We start from the raw sequence: 16,922 nt of genomic DNA on the forward strand, positions 1-16,922 counted from the left end.
ACCTCTACATGTGATGGCATCAAGAGACTAAGTTCCTGCCTACCAGTAGATATGACAGAAAAGCCACTTCCCTTTGCTATTTGCTTGTCTCTGGTTTCTGTCCCCCATGTGTGGTTTCCCTCCTGGCTTGATACCATCGCTAACTATTATTACTGACTCCTTATTGCTGGCACCTCCCTTGCTGCTTCACTATTTCCATGCCATGTTGGCCTATAAAGAGATCTTTGTGGCTAAGACTTCTCCGCAACCCTTTGCTATTCCATGGGAAACTAATTCTATGAGATTTATATAAGGTCCTATCTCACAGATATTTCTCTAGCCATTGCTTCTCAGGGGTCTTGCTGACTCCAGGAGGTATACCTGGGAGGCCAAATACAAGCCCCCTCTCCTTCTAGATCCCAGACACCTTTATCTAAGGATTTTGTGGTTTATCTTAATCTTTAAGTGAGAGAAAGGTGAGGCCTCTTCATGGGGACTCACTGAAGAGCCCTCTGTCCTGACTCCCCTTCCCACAAGCCAAAGAATATCAAGGTTCAGAGTTTTGAAAGTCAAGAGCCTTTTTTCTATTATACCATCCCTGGGCCCAGGGTCTAGCTGCCTGATGGGGGTGGGGCCATGGGTTACAAAGAAATGCAGGAAGGTAAGTTAATATTTTTAAATACCATGTCACATGAGTTATAGGATGTAAGAATTTAACACACAGTCACGTTAAATGTCTTTTTAGAACAAGAAGGCTAAAAATATGAGATAGATCCTATATCAAGAAAAATTAGAATCTTTGGAGGCAAACTGTACAACACAGCTAGAAAACAAGAAGCAGAATACCTACAGGAGTAAAGTTGGTTTAATAGCACCCTTTTGACAGGGCTCAGTGGTGCATACCTGTAATCACAGCAGCTGGGGAGGCTGAGACAGGAGGATCATGAATTCAAAGTCATCCTCAGCAACAGCGTATTACTAAGCAACTCAGTGAGACCCTGTCTCTAAATAAAATACAAAATAGGGCTGGGGATGTTGCTCAATGGTTGAGTGCCCCTGAGTTCAATCCCTGGTATTGGACCACCCTCCTAAAAAAGTAAAGCACCCTATTTGGGAGCTATTAATGGTAAGTCAGAGCATTTAATGGAATAATTTAAAGTATTCACCTCTAAATCTGTGGTTCTCAAGACAGAATATGCATCAGAATCACCTGGAGACACTTTTCAAAACAAGTGTCTGGGCCCCACTCTGATTCAATATGTCTGGGGTAGGTTCTATTGTGAGCATTTCTAACAAGTTCCCTGGTGATGCTGTTGCTGCCACTGGACCACACTTTGAGAACCACTGTACTAAGTATCAGCGTTCTTCTTGGTTTTGTGTATAAACAGAGCCTGGAGCTGTTGCAACAGGAAGTATCAAAGTCCCAAGTGGGTAACTGGGAGCAGTGTATGGTTACCCTGGCAAGAGAATGTTGGGAAGGGAAGACCTGGAGGAGATCATTACTGATTCACTTTGCTGTGGTGTCATTCTTCCTGGCAACCCGATCTCAGTCAGTGGATTCTGGGTGTGAAAAACAAATTCAGATGTGGAAATTGGGCAGGGATTTGTGGTTTTTAAAATTTATTGGATCAATGGTACTCAGCTTTTTCACTATCCAACTTTGATTTCTTTTGATAGCATAGATTGAGCAATACGCTTGTTGGCTGCTCATCTACTGACCTTGGGGAGTGCAGGTTTTATTAATCTCCTCTGCAGTTCTCTCCAGATGAGCCTCTCCCCTCACTGACTGACACCCCAACCTTACACCCACCTTGTTTCTGAAGGTTAAGGGCATGGCCTCTATTGTGTTGAGCCCTTTCATCCCCGTCACTATCAGGCAGTTTAGTTCTGTAACAGCATCTCCTAATGTCAGCTCTAGAGAATACAGAGCTATTGTGGAGATTTCGATGTCCTTATCATTGGCAGTCTTTATTGTTTGGGTTGAGTGTCTTAGAGGCCTTCCTGTGGGATGTAGTCAGTTGGTGGGTTTTCTGTGTAAGATCAGGCAAGGCGGGCAGAGACCAAAGGAGGCAGATTTAAAAATGCCCAATGAGGCTTTATTGAAATATCACTCCTGGTGGAACTTGATCAGACCCACAGAGTGGACAAGAGAAGGGTCTGAGGAGAAACCGCGTAGGAGCTCGACTAGACTGGAATTTTATGGGGCTTAGAGTCCCTTGTCCCTTTGGAGTTGGTCAGGGGAGCTGGCTGAACTCCAGGATTGGCCAGGGACTCCTGGGGATTGACAGGCGTTAGTCAGGAGATCCCACTGATTGACAGGCATTTCCTTGGCGCCTGATTGATATTTCTTTCCCTCGCTGGCTGCTTTGTTCTAAGTTGTCACCACTGACCTGTCATTCTGATCATACATAAGCTGTATATCCACTCTATCATGCTTACTTCTCAAAATAATCAACTATATTAAAAGTCAGGAAAACAGTTACTTTGGGCACAAGGGAAAGATAGTAATTAGAGGAAGCATAGGGGGTTTCTGGGATGCTGGCAATGTGGTATTTTTTGACCTGGGTACATTGTATGAAAATTCAACAAGCTGTATGATTATTTGTGGGTCTTACTGTATGTCTGATAGACTTAAATTAAAAACAGGAAAAAATTTATAAAGTAAACTACAGAAATGGGAAAATAGTGGCTAGAGGAACACTTTGTAGGTTAAAACCAAGGCAAAACATTTTTTCCTTGGTTGTTCATGTTGACAGCTCTTTACTGCAGAGTATGGCTGGCACTTCAAGAACACACCCTGCTCATTAAAAGACTGTTTTTCAATTCAAGGGAGCAAGTAAGATTGGCCTCCTTGAAACACTTCTTCCTTTGTTTCCATGAAACTGTTCTCAACTATTTGTGTGTGTGTGTGTGGGGGGGGAGTAGGGGGTTGGGGGAATGGGGGCGGGACTTGTGGGGGCAGGTACCAGGGATTGAACTCAGGGCCACTTAACTACTGAGCCACATCCCTGGCCCTTTCCATTTTTTAAGTTTAGAGACAGGGTCTCGCTGAGTTGCTGTGGTTGGCTTTGAACTTGGTATCCTCTGCTTCAGCCTCCCAAGCTGCTGTGATTACAGATGTAGCCACCTTACCTGGCTCCTCACCTTGTTCTAATCCTACATTCCTGACTATTTCTTTTGTCTCCATTTTCTCTTTCTTTTATATACAGCTGAGAAAGACTGAGTATAGAAGAAAAGTAGCTGCCTCAGGGCAGAAGATCAACTTCTAAACCTTGGCTCAAGCACTGAGAGGGCATTAGCACTGTGACACTTACTTTACTTCCTCCAGGGTTACTGGTGGACTCAAGCGGGGGAAAGAATGTGAACTATTTTGTACACTGTGCTGGAAGGAAAGACATCCCCTTCTATATTCTGCCCTTTTCTTTCTATAGAGACTCTTCCTCCTTTGGTAATGTCACCTATTTTCATGGCCTTAATTATCATCTCTTCGACAAAATTATTTGAGGAGATAAAAAGATTAAAGCAGAGGCAACATAGAAATATAGAGTACGGTTATACCTGGCTTCAGTGTCAGTCTTCTTAGACTTTGGGAACAAGATTGGTAGCTTACTTCCTCACATGGAAAAACACTACCTTTCACTGTTTGCTATTTATGTTCTCCTGGTCTCATTTGTTTTCTCTCATCATCTGGCATTCTTCTTTATACCCTTGACTTTTCACACTCTTTCTGACTTTGTCTTTTCCATTTCTGCCCTAAAGCAGCAGTTTTCAGACGTCAGCATATCAGAATCCACGGAGGAACACATGGTGCTTAGTGAGGGAAGCCGGTCCTAAAGGACTGCATACTGTATGCTTCCATTTCTAGGAACCGTCAGGAACAGGCAAATCCATGGAGAGGAAAGCAGAAGAGTTGTTGCCCGGGGCTGGGATGACAGCATGGGGAACGAGGAGTGACTGAGAATGGGAACGAGATTTCTTTTCCTTGTGATGAAAATAGAATGTGGTGGTATTTGCATAACTCTGTGGGCACATTAAAACCACTAAACGGTACACTTTGAATAAGAGACATATCCAATAAAGCAGTTAGGAAACAAAGAAGACTCCCCATGGAGGGCTTGTAAAATACAGATTTCTGGGCCTTAACCCCAGAGTTTCTGATTCAGTAGTTCTGATTTAATAGGTATCTGACTTGGATTTCTGATTAGAAACTTGCATTTCTAACAAATTCCTAAGTGCTGCTGCTGCTAGTGGTCCAGGACACTGTGACAACCACTGCACCAGAGTAGTGCTGTCCAACAGAAATAGAATATAAGCCACATGTGTAATTAAACATTTTTATTTTTATTTTTTTAAATATTTATTTTTTAGTTGTAGTTGGACACAAAACCTTTATTTTACTTATTTATTTTTATGTGGTGCTGAGGATCGAACCCAGGGCCTCGCACATGTTAGGCGAGCGCTCTACAGCTGAGCCACAACCCCAGCCCTAATTAAACATTTTTAGAAGCCACATAAATGAGTTAATTTTTATCACATGCCTTAATACAATATATGCAAAATATTCTCAATAGACAATCAATATAGTATACTCATCAATGAGGTGTTTTATATTCCTTTATTTGTATAAAGCCTTTGGCACCTGGCGTGCCCCACAGTATATGCACACCACATCTCAAGTGTTTGATGGCCCTAGGTGCCAACTGTAATGGACAGCACAGCCCTGGAATATTCTCTTTTCTTCTTTTTGAAATGGCCTAGGGTTAAGCCTCATCTGTATAAGGACGACAACAGCATTCCATACCTTGTGGGATCTTTGTAAAAATGCTTAGAACACTTTCATCCAGGTAATAAGCAGTCAGTGTTAACTATTATTATTTCTCTAATAATAGTCATCAAGTGAAAGAAAAGAATGTCAGGCTCAGTCAATTTTGAACTTTTGAAATGCTAGCCATTTCAAGTTCTAACTTAAATCATTGAAATGAAACAGTGGTAGATTTTAACCTGTTTGTATCAGATAAAATTCTTCTAGTGGGAAGAAAAAGAAAATTTAATTTAAGCAGATTTAAATAATGAGGAAATTAAAGTCTCATCTACCTGGGGTACAGAGGCAAATACAGTTCAGTTTCAGTTAATATAATCCAAACAACATCATCATCAAAGGTTCTCAGCCTCTTTCTTTCTCTTCACTCTGAACTCCAATATTGTTTTTATCCTACAACTGGTATCCCTCTTAGTTTGGGGATGGCTGCTAGTAACAATTTAGGGTTAAATGCTTTTTGATTTATCTCTGGCAGAGAGTGCAACTCCTTCCTAACCACTGAATAAAGTCTCTTCCCTTCAGTATAATGGTGGGGTGGTGGTGTCTGATGTGTTAGTGACATTCTATTTCTTGACCTGGGTTTGCTTTGTGAAAATCCAAAATGCTGCATAATAGTTATTTGTACACTTTAGGGCTGGGGCTGTAGCTCAGTTGGCAGAGTACTTGCCATCCTCAGCACCGCAAAAAATAAACAAATAAAATAAAGGCATTATGTCCGCCTACAACTACTAAAAATTTTAAAAAAGCCAAACCTCTTGCAACATTGATGGGAAAATAAAGGAAATACTTCATATGTGTTAGACCTCAAACAAAAACAAAAGGCTTTTTTTTTTTAAACCAAGGAGATGATCTTAAGGTGGAAAAAATAAGTAAGAAAACGCTTTAGGTTCATGTCAAAATGAAGTATATTCTCTTAGCAATATATAGTATTGTTTGGATTTAAAATTCATATTGTAAGAATCATACAGCTTGCTTTTTAATTCAACATTATATTGTAAGGTTAATCCATGTTGATACATATTCCATGTTGTGCAGTGTTTATTCATTTTTCTGTTACTAGATGTTGAAGAGTTTTCCTATTTTTCTTATTAGAGGTTACACTACTATGAATGTTTTGTACACATGTCCATGGGAGAGACTTTTCTAGGGTTATATCTAGGTATTATACCTACAAGTAAAATTTCTGGATCTTGGCATATGCCATATTTCAGCTCATTATGTAATGTTAAATTATTTCCCAAAGTGATTTTATCTTTTAGAACTGGATTTAGTTGCAAGTGATACTAAGCTCAAAATAACAGTGGCTTAAAAAATAGCAACACAGTTGGGCATGGGGCTACATGCCTCTTATCCCAGCTGAGGCAGGAGGATTGCAAGTTTGAGGTCAGCCTGGGCAACACAGTGAGATCCTGTCTCAAAATAAAATTTAAAAACATGGCCCTATGGGCATATATGATTACATGACCTGTGAAACTCTATATCATATACCACCAGAAGAATGAGAAGTTACACTCCACTTGTGTATGATGTGTCAAAATGCATTCTACTGTCATGTATAACTAATTAGAACAAATAAAAAAAATTAAAAATAAAACATGGGCTGCAGCCGTAGCTCAGAGGTGGAGTGCGTGCCTAGCATGTGTGAGGCTCTAGGTACAATCCCCAGTACCATGAAAGGGGGGAAAAAGAATGAAAAAAAGAATAAAGCAGCACACTTCTTTCTCATATCAGTCTGGAGGAAGCAGTCAGGAGCAGGGTAGCTTTGCAAACTCCTCAGGGACCAGGAAGACTTCACCCTTGCTGTGCCACCATTCTCAGCATGGCATCTTTCATCTCCCATTGCAATATGGCTTCACCATCATGGACACACTCTGGCCAGCAAGAAGGAAGAAGAAGGAAAGAAAGATTTCCAAGTATATACCATTGGCCCGAATGGTATCACATTTAGCTGCAAGAGAATCTTTATTCTGGGTGACAACACAAATCATACCTAGTGAATTCTATTGGGAAGAAAGGGAGAACAGTTCTTGGAAGTAAATAAGCAGCCTCTGCAAGCGGTTACACTGTGCAGTGTACATGTCTACCAACTGTGTTTAAAAGTTCAAGTTCCACAAACGTATCAACAACAGAAAAGATCAAGCTTTACATCTTTGCCATCAGATTGGTATGAACTGGTTTCTTTTTTATCACATCTTTTTAGTTATGTATAACAGAATCCATTTTGATATAATTATTTATTTATTCACTAATAAGTTTTTAATTAGGGTCTACTATATGCTGGTTATTCTTAAAAGGGCTGGGGACATGGCAGTGGATAAAACAGTCCCAAATTCACAAATCTTATATTCCAGTGAAGAAGACAATAAATAGGTAAATTAGTGTGTGTATGTGACATATTGACAAGTGCTGCTATGGAGAAAAATGGAATGCAAGTAGTGTGCTATTGGCTATATGTTGGTAAGACAAGTGACACTGAAGCAGTAACCTGAAGAAAGTGAGGTAGTAAGCCATGGGAATGAATATATTGAGGAAAAGCATTTTGCAGAGGGAGTAATCAGGGGCCAAAATGATTACAGTGGAGAGAGGAGGAGAGTGGTGGGGTCTGATGAGGGTAGGTGTGGCCTGTGCAGAGATGGGATGTGAAACAGGGCTTGTGCTCTGTGCTGATGCCATCACCACCTGAACAACATGCTCCCTGAGTCGCTGCCCTTCCTGCCTGGGCTCTAGAATGCACAATGGCCTCTTGTTGCATGCTACTGAGATTTTGTTATGCAGCATTTTGTGGCTATAACTGACTGGTACACTTCTACATTTTCCCTTCCCTCCCAATTCCTTAGTTTATCTTGGTTTTCTTTTTCTTCCTAACTTTTAGTGGAATAATGAATTCAATTATTTATAATATTTATCTCAAAAGTACATGTAAACATTCTTGTCTGAGAACTGTTTTGATCACATAAGACAGTTTCTTTTCTTTGCAGTACTGGGGATTGAATCCAAGGCCTCGCACATGCTAGTCAAGTGCTCTACCACTGAGCTATATCCCAAGCCCTTTTCACTTTGAGACAGGGTCTTGCTAAATTGTCCAGGTTGGCCTTGAACTTTCCATCCTCCTATCAGCTTTCTGTGCCACCATGCCTGGCATAAGACAGCTTTTGTATGTAAGGCACCCACGGCTGTTCTTTTATAAGTTCAATTTTTATTTCCTCATTAGCTTAAAAAGATGAATTTTATTTTGCTTTTTTGCTTAGTGAGGCGTGGTAGGGATTGAACCCATGCATACTATTTCTAGTGTACCAATGAGCTATATCCCTCCAGTTCTTGGTAGCTTTTAAAATATTAATTCTAGTTTTATTGCCTTGTGGCTAGAGAACATAAACTGTATCTTTTTTTTGGACTGAGGATTGAACCCAGAGGTACTTAACCACTGAGCCACATTCCCAGCCCTTCTTTGTATTTTATTTAGAGACATGGTTTTGCTGAGTTGCTTAGGGACTTGCTAAATTGCTGAGGCTGACTTTGAACTCACGATCCTCTCACCTCAGTCTCCCAAGCTTCTGGGATTACAGGTGTGCACCACCACACCAAGCAAACTGTATTTTTTCTTCTTTTTGAAATTTTCTTTGTGAACAGTATATGACTGATTTTTGTGAATTTTTCTTGAACAAGTATGTTATTTTGTTATTAAATCAAGTTCATTGAAGGTTTAACTAAAATCCACCAACTTGATATTATTATTAGTCTATCTGGCACATCCAATTCTAAGAAACATATTTCATCTTGGATTCCACTATACCTGAAATTAATATTACCACCTCTGCTTCTTTATTTTAGAATAAAGAATTTACCTGAAAATTTTGCTTTTCTTTTACTTCTACTTTGTTATATCATTTTTGGTGGTGCTGTGTATCAAACACAGAGCCTTCCACATGGTAAGCAAGCACTCTACCACTGAACTATATTTCCAGCCCCAGAAGTTTTTTGTACTAGGGATTGATCCTAGAGGTGCTTAACCACTGAGCAACATCCCCAGCCCATTTTATTTTTTTGCGATAGGGTCTTACTAGTTGTGTAGGACCTTGCTAGGCTGGTTTTGAACTTGGGATTCTCCTGCCTCAGCCTCCTGAGCTGCTGGGCTTACAGGCATGCGCCACCATGCCTGGCCCCACAACTTTATTTTTAATAAATCAAAGTATATACTAAAAAAAAGTTAATTTCCTCTCCATCTTAAAGAAACTAATGCTAACAATTTGGTATCCCTTGACATTATTCTTAAGTTTACAAACATGTTGTGGTAGGCTGAAAAATGGTCCCCAAAGACATCCAGATTCTAATGTCTGGAACCTATGAATGTTGTCTTATATGCATAAAGGATCACTGCTGATGTAACTAATGAGTGTGACATGGGAGATAATCCTGGTGGATACTAATGCAAATCATAAGTGTCCTCTTGTAAGGAAGAGGTAGAGAACAATTTGACACAGAATAGGAAAAGGTGATATGATGACAATCGCAGAGATGAGTGATATGACCACAAGTCAAGGGATGCTGGCAGAAACCAGAAGCTGGAAGAGGCAGGGAATGGATTCTCCCCATAACCTGTGGAGAGAGGGTGGCCTTACTTTGATTTTGGCCCAGCAAATCTGGGACTTTGGGTTTCTAGTCATTTATAACTGCAAGAGAATAAATATGTTTAGTTTTGGGCCATGAAGCACACGGCAGTTTGTTATGGTAATCATAGGAAACATACACATTTTCCTTAATTTTTTTCTACAAAGATGACATCATGCTTTTCTACTCTTAGTAATTTATCACATTACATCATTACAGGTCAATATTTATAGATGTCATTCTTTTAAATAACTAATATATTACATGATATGGATGTTTCATAATTCATTCTTCATTCCCCTATTGATGTTTCTAATTTTTTATTGCAAATAGTGCTACATTAAATGTCCTTACATGTATGTGTTTGCATGCTGGGATTTTTTTTTTTTTTTTTTTTTTTTTGTGAAGAAAGGAGAATACACTCTTTGGAAGATCTATGAGTAAGTGCATTTTTAATTATAGGAGATGGCAACAGATTACTTTCCAAGAAAGGTGTGAAAACTCACTCCGCCATTTGATTTGGGTTTTCCTCAGGACAAGTAAAACTGTCATATTTTTAAGCAATTTGTATTTTCCAGTTTATGTAAGGCTTGTTTAGTTCCTTGCCCATTTTTTCTTTTGGATTATTTGCTTTACCTCTTTTTCTGTCAAAGGTTTTAGAAACCCTTCTCTAGTCTTTCAGTTGGTCTTTGATTTTACTTTCCTTCCATCAAACTAGAATAGAACTTCTCCTTTCTATTCCCATATAAACAAACCTGAGAACCCAAAATACCTCTCCACTTACCTGACCTTGATTTTTTCAAGTAGCCCACATACCTCCTCCATCAAAATATGGGATGTTTGTTAAAAACATAGACTCCCGTGCCACCCAGGAAATGAGGCTCTCTGGCAGTAGACATCGACATGCCCAAAGTCATTCTTCTGCGCACTTTATAGATGATTTTTCTCCATCTGAATTTATTTTGCTCTACCATATGATTCTCACACGGTCTTGGACTAGGGCAATCCAACAGAACTTTTCTGCAATGAGAGAAGTGTTCTATACATGCATTGTTTAACGCAGTAGCTATTGTGGCTACTGAGTTCATGAAATGTGTTTAGTATGGCTGAGGAACTGAATTTTTAACTTAATTTTAAATAGCCACATGTGGGGGCTAGGGTTGTGACTTAGTGGTAGAGTGTCCGCTTAACACGAGCAAGGTCCTGGGTTCGATCCTCAGCACCACATAAAAACAAATAAATACATACATAAAATGAAGGTTTTGTGTCCAACTACAACTAAAAATAAATAAATTAATTAATATTTAAATAGCCAAATGTGGACAGAGGCTAACATGGGACAGTGAAGTTCAGACTGTTAGTTCCTTTAGTACAAAAACTGATCTTTATATATCTCCTCAGTGCCTAGATCAAAGTGACCCTGTAAATTAAAACTGAAATAGGAAACAAATATAGGCTATTTCATTTTTTAGGTTCTTGGCATATCAAGAAATGAAGAAATGGGGGCTGGGGATGTGGCTCAAGTGGTAGCACACTCACCTAGCATGCGTGAGGCACTAGGTTCGTTTCTTAGCACCACATAAAAATAAAATATTGTGTTCACCTAAAAGTAAAAAATATTAAAAAAAGGAAAATAAAATGAAGAAATGCCCAAACAGGATTACAGGAAATTGTGAAATATTTTAATGTTTACCTTACATTTACAAAGCAGCTTTATTGTCTTATTCTCAAGTAATAACAGAATTAAAATATTAAATCATAGATTGGCATATGATGATGATGTGTAAAAATGGTCATCACAATTCAATTAACTTTCAGCCATCAGCTTCCCAAATATAAAAGATGTATTAAGACAACAATGAACACCGCCTTTAGCCCTTCCAGGTACCTTCGGTTAAAGTGTGTATGTGAAAAAAAAAAAAAATAAAGTGTATATGTGGACATATACTAGCAAATACAATGGGATCACTAATATGTGAGGTAGAAAGGAGGTTAAAACAAAGAATTTGACTTAAATTATACAGAGGCTAATTCTTCAAATCCAGGCCTACCAGAAGAAAATATTGAAAGAATTCAGAAAATTATATGATTAAAGAACTTGGGACCTTAAGTTTCCAACTTAAGCTTGTCAACCATTATTTCACCTATCCATCTCCCTCCAAAGGGGGAAAAATATCAAAGTTAAAGAAAGACATTCTTCAGAGTTGCAACAACATTAAGAATCCTTTGAAAGTAATTAATTGTTCTCTTATTTATCTCTTATAAACCCTGGAGAACTCATAAAAAAACATTTTTGTCAGCATGGAAGAGTGTTTAACTCCTGCCTGAACGGAGGGCAAACAATTAGACATAAGAAAGTTATAGGCATATTTACCATTAATTTCCCAGCTTTTTCTATAATTTGAGTTGACCAGTGCAATTTCACACAGAATTTTAAAATAATAGATAAATCAGAGCAAGACATACCCCAAATTTAAAGAGAAAATTCAGACCAGGGAACAGATTAGAATGCAGATATGTAGACACAGGTTCTACCCAGGAACTGAAGTTGAGCTACAAATTTAGGTTAGAGTTTTGTGGTAGCCAAAGTGAAAAGGGAAACAAATTCAGTTACACATTCACTTGTCTGTAAGGAATATACATCATTTTCACAAGGATAACCATAACACTTGGCTCTGAAAAAAAATTCTCTTGTGGCATTTCTGATAAGCAACATAAAGTGGTCAGAGAAACACCTTTACAGGAAAGGTACTAGTGGGTTTTGTTCCTTCCTTCTACAATTTCTTAATATAAGCAGAAGATGCCAAGACTCAAACAAGTCAACAGAACACTCGTGAAAGGGGATGAGAAGGTTTCTGAATATGTGAACTCAGGATAATATGGCTAAGTATGCAGTTTTCTGATGGACTGGTTCCTATTGTGTGGCTGAAGGCAGATACATATTGCTCAGACTTTAGTAATGAGATCAGCAGATGGTAGGGTGTTCACTGCCTTTTGTGAAGAGTGAGTCACCTCATTAAGACTGTCCTCTTAATAGGAACATATGGTAGTAGATAGAGGGAGCTCCTCCTCCCCCAGGTAATCCAGGATTTTCCTTTAAAATCAACTCTTTGCAAATAAGAATAAAGCAAATGTTGAAGACCATTAAGTTCTAATCCATAAAGCAGTAAGCCTGCAAACTCAAACTCTTTTTTTTCTTTTTTCAAGTTCACATAAGTTACCAATATTTAGAGATCAACTGATTTCAAGTCCGGCATCGATGGGTGCTTCCTCCTCCTCCTCTCCTTCTTCTTCTTCTTTTAGTTGTAGATGGACACAATACCTTTATTTTATTTATTTTTATGTGGTATTTAACCCAGTGCCTCACATGTGTTAGGCAAGCGCTCTACCACTGAGTTACAACCGCAGCAGCCGGAAGCTTCTATTATTATATGACACAGCAACAATGAGTGCAGAGCACTTGCCCACCGGCCTGGGCTGCTGGACATTCAAATGCCCTGTTGAAGAATGATGAGAATGTGCACTAAAATATTTTCAAAGAAGAAATTTTTAGTTTCTCATTCCAACCATAGAAAAACCTGAATAGTGCTGACCTGAAATATATGGCTTTTAGCAGAACAACTGCCAGTAAATCTACTTGAAGAATTACTTGCAAAACATACCCTTAAGTAAAGAACTTAACCTGGGTTTTAGTTATTGGATCTGAGTCAATTAAATCCAAGGACATGTTAATAGTTTTAGTTTTGGAACAGGTCTTAATTCATTCTTTCTGATAAACAGTAAGCAATAAGATCAACTATATTCATCACAATATTATTTATCATAATAAAATATCACCAGCATATAGAAGATAATGGACCTTCTTATCTCTAAAGTATGTGTACAAATAACCCAAAAGTGGTTTCAAATTATTTAGATATAGGTTAAAAACTAGAAGTGCCACAATTAGGCTATTTTATGCTATTTGAAATACTTTCTGATCTGTCTGGCCAACAATTCAGTTAATCTGGACTTTCAAGGTCATGCAGTAGTCTTGATTTTTTAAGAACTGAGATTCTATATTTAACACATTCAATTTAACCTCAAACTAGTTTTTATTCAGAATCAAAACATGAAAAAATCAAAGTTACACATATCCTTTTTAAAACAAGGCTTATGTTTGCTACTTTTAAAATAAGAAAAATTTAGGGGCTGGGGAGGTGGCTCAAGCGGTAGCACGCTCGCCTGGCATGCGTGTGGCCCGGGTTTGATGTTGTGTCTGCTGATAACCGAAAAATAAATATTAAAAAAATTCTCTCTCTCTCTCTCTCTCTCTGTTTAAAAAAATAAAAAAATAAAATAAGAAAAGTTTAGATTATTATTTCCAACTATTTATTTTGAAAAATTTCAAACCAACTGCTGTAGTTTGGATCTTGAATGTCCCCTGAAGGCCCATGTACTAAAGTTTTGGTCCCCAGGGTGGCACTTTTGGTAGATATAGAACCCTTAGGAGGGGGGCTGAGTGGAAAGTCTTTAGGTCACTGAAAGCATGCCTTTGAAGAGCGTTGGGGAACCCTGATGCCTTCCTTGTTCTCTTTTTGCTTCCTGGTCATGAGGCAAGCGGTTTAGCTCCACCACACACTCCTGCCATATATACTGCTTCAGTCTAGGCCCCAAACAATAGCGCCAATTGATCATTGGTTGAAACTTCCAAAACTGTGAGCCAAAATAAATATTTTCTCTTTATAAGACGATAAGCTCAGATATTTTGTTATAGCAATGGAAGGTTGAGTAATAAAAAAACAGAACACAGTATGCAGAACAAGCCACTCAGTTACAAACACTGAGTCAACACATTTATGCAGAGCTTCTTAGCAAAGCAAAAAGGGAAGAACAGCCTGTTATATAATCCTATTGCTTATGAAGAGAAAGAATATCTATTACTCAAGAGTAGTCAAATATTTCATGACTTTTTCTCAGAAAAAATTCTCTTGTGTTTATAGAAGGATCACAGAGAAATATCATATACAACAACCCTACAGTAAATACATCAGTAAGTTCTGTGAGCTGTTTTCTAGAATCCCTCATGTAAGCAGAGGGTACATGGTCTGCAGGTAGCAGAAAGGAGGTTAAGAGCATAGATTCTAGCATTAACTATCTAGATCTGAATCTGGCTCCATCACTTATTAATTCTGTAGTGACTCTGAGTGACTATTTAGCCTTTCTTTTCTTTTTCTTTTTTTTGGGGCCTGGTGCTGGGGATTGAACCCAGGGTCTTAAACATGCCAGGCAAGTGCTCTCCCACTGAGCCACATCCTAAGCCCTTCATTTACAAAATACTGTGATAAACAGTAGGGTTGTTGTATATGTTATCACTCTGTGGTCCTTCTATGTGGTGCTTCGAAGGGCTGTTAGAAAGTTTAATGAGTGAATGCCCATAGCACATTTAAACTCAAGCAACAGAACAGGTACAGGAATTATGTACTTGGCATACAGCAAGCATCATTGTTACTGAAGTAAATGCCACAGTAAGAATACATTATGCTCATAGTCAGAGGACAGGCACTTAAATCAACTAAGGATTCAAGGGAAGGCTTTCTGGAGAGAGGACACCAGTGCTAGGTCTAAATTTCAGTCTGCTACTTAATAGTTTTGACCTTGGCCAAATAATTTAAATTTTACTTTCCATTTGCTAATACTGAGCTATGTCGGTGGATGATATAATAAGCCAATGCTTGAGAAATTAAATGTGACAATATATAAAGATTAGTAAGCAAAGTACGAAAACATGGTATTTATAGCCATGAATGTTTCCTCTTGGAGCTTATGAAAAAATAAAGTTCTCTTGCATTCAAGTCTCATTTGTGGCCATTTTCTCAATTAAAAAAATTAAGTTTTTAAACAAATTTTAAAAATAAAACATTATTCAGATTACAACCAAACTACTTGGAAGGAATGTTAAGTGATATCACTGGCTTAGCACAGCTCTCCTGGCCTTTTTCATACTCATGCTTTTGTATATTCTTGTATATTTTTGAGGTGTCCTGTGTCCACCTGACAGTGTAGGAAATTCGTTCAATATCCTGACTTCACTAGGCAGAACGAAATGGTCCCTTTCTGAATCACTTTATACAACCCTCATTTTGCCTCGTCCATATTCTATTATAGCACTTGGTATACTGCATTATAGTTATATTTATACTTGTTTTTTTAAGAAAAATAACTATGGCAATTACTATACATTATGTGTTTCTCTGCAAAATCTGAGTTTCTATGACCGTGTGACAATCATAGAATCTGGACAGAAGTTGGCATATCAATATATTGATTTTCAAGGTTTTTGAAATCTGAGTGGGATTTGATGTGTGCTGTTATAAGCAAATGAATCTAGTACAATTTTATATTTTCTCCCTGATTGATATCATCAATGCCTGTGGATTAACTGAACAATTATAAGTTCATGTTTTCCACATCTGGTTTACTTTAACCAGAGTTCTTTCCTAATTCATAGACCTAAAGAATTTGTTTATTGTATATTTCCCTCTAAAATGTGGAGGTTGCCTCCCTCAAGTCACATTCACACTATTATATTTCATAGGGGGCCTTAATAAATTGTACCCTTCTTTTCTAGATGAAACCAACTGCCATCTTCATTACTGCTAGCTTCCCACTGTTGTAACACATGACCACAAACTTAGTGGCTTAAAACCATATAAATTTATTATCTTACAGTTCTAGAGGTCAGAAGTCCTAAAAATCAAAGTGTTGACAGGACTGTACTCCTTCTGGGAGCTCCAGGGAAGACTACATTTCCTTGCCTTTTCAGGGGGATGTCTGTATACATTGGATATCCCTACCCCCCTGCACCTGAGAATCAAAACCAGGTCCTTGCGCTTGGGTGAGGCAAGCACTCTACCACTGAGCTACACTCCTAGCCCTCCTTGGATCTATCTTGGATTTAGACAGTGAAGCATTTTCAAATCTGTTTCTCTGACCTTTGCTTCCTTCTCCTTTTCTGACATTTCTGCCTGTAGCCCAGCCATTCATTCAGTATAATCTCCCTGTATTTGAAGGCTTTTCGCCACACTAGGTGACATATTCACAGGTTCTGGAGATTAGGATGCAGTCACCATTGTGGGCCCATTTTCCTGTATAACAGAATTGACAAAGCAGATATCTGATATCACCTGTGGACAGTTTCCTTATGTTATACTCTGGAAATAAACAGGCTTACTTGCTTTGTAGCTCTGGCCTAGAAAACTTTACCACTAGCCCTTGCCCCTGCAGAAGAGAGAAGAGAACACACGGACAGTTCCCTGAAGGCAACTCTTTTCTTTAATTTTGTTTTAATATAGGTGGACACAATAACCTTTATTTATTTATTTATTTTTATGTGGTGCAGAGGATGAACTCAGTGCCTTACATGTGCTAGGCCAGTGCTCTAGCTGAACCACAACCCCAGCCCAAGACAACTCTCTTTTGAGAGAACTGTTTCTCCTTTTAAGTTCATCAATCAGGAAATCACTTTTCCAGGGAG

This window comes from Callospermophilus lateralis, chromosome 6 (assembly GCF_048772815.1).
Source record: "Callospermophilus lateralis isolate mCalLat2 chromosome 6, mCalLat2.hap1, whole genome shotgun sequence".
NCBI lineage: Eukaryota > Metazoa > Chordata > Mammalia > Rodentia > Sciuridae > Callospermophilus > Callospermophilus lateralis.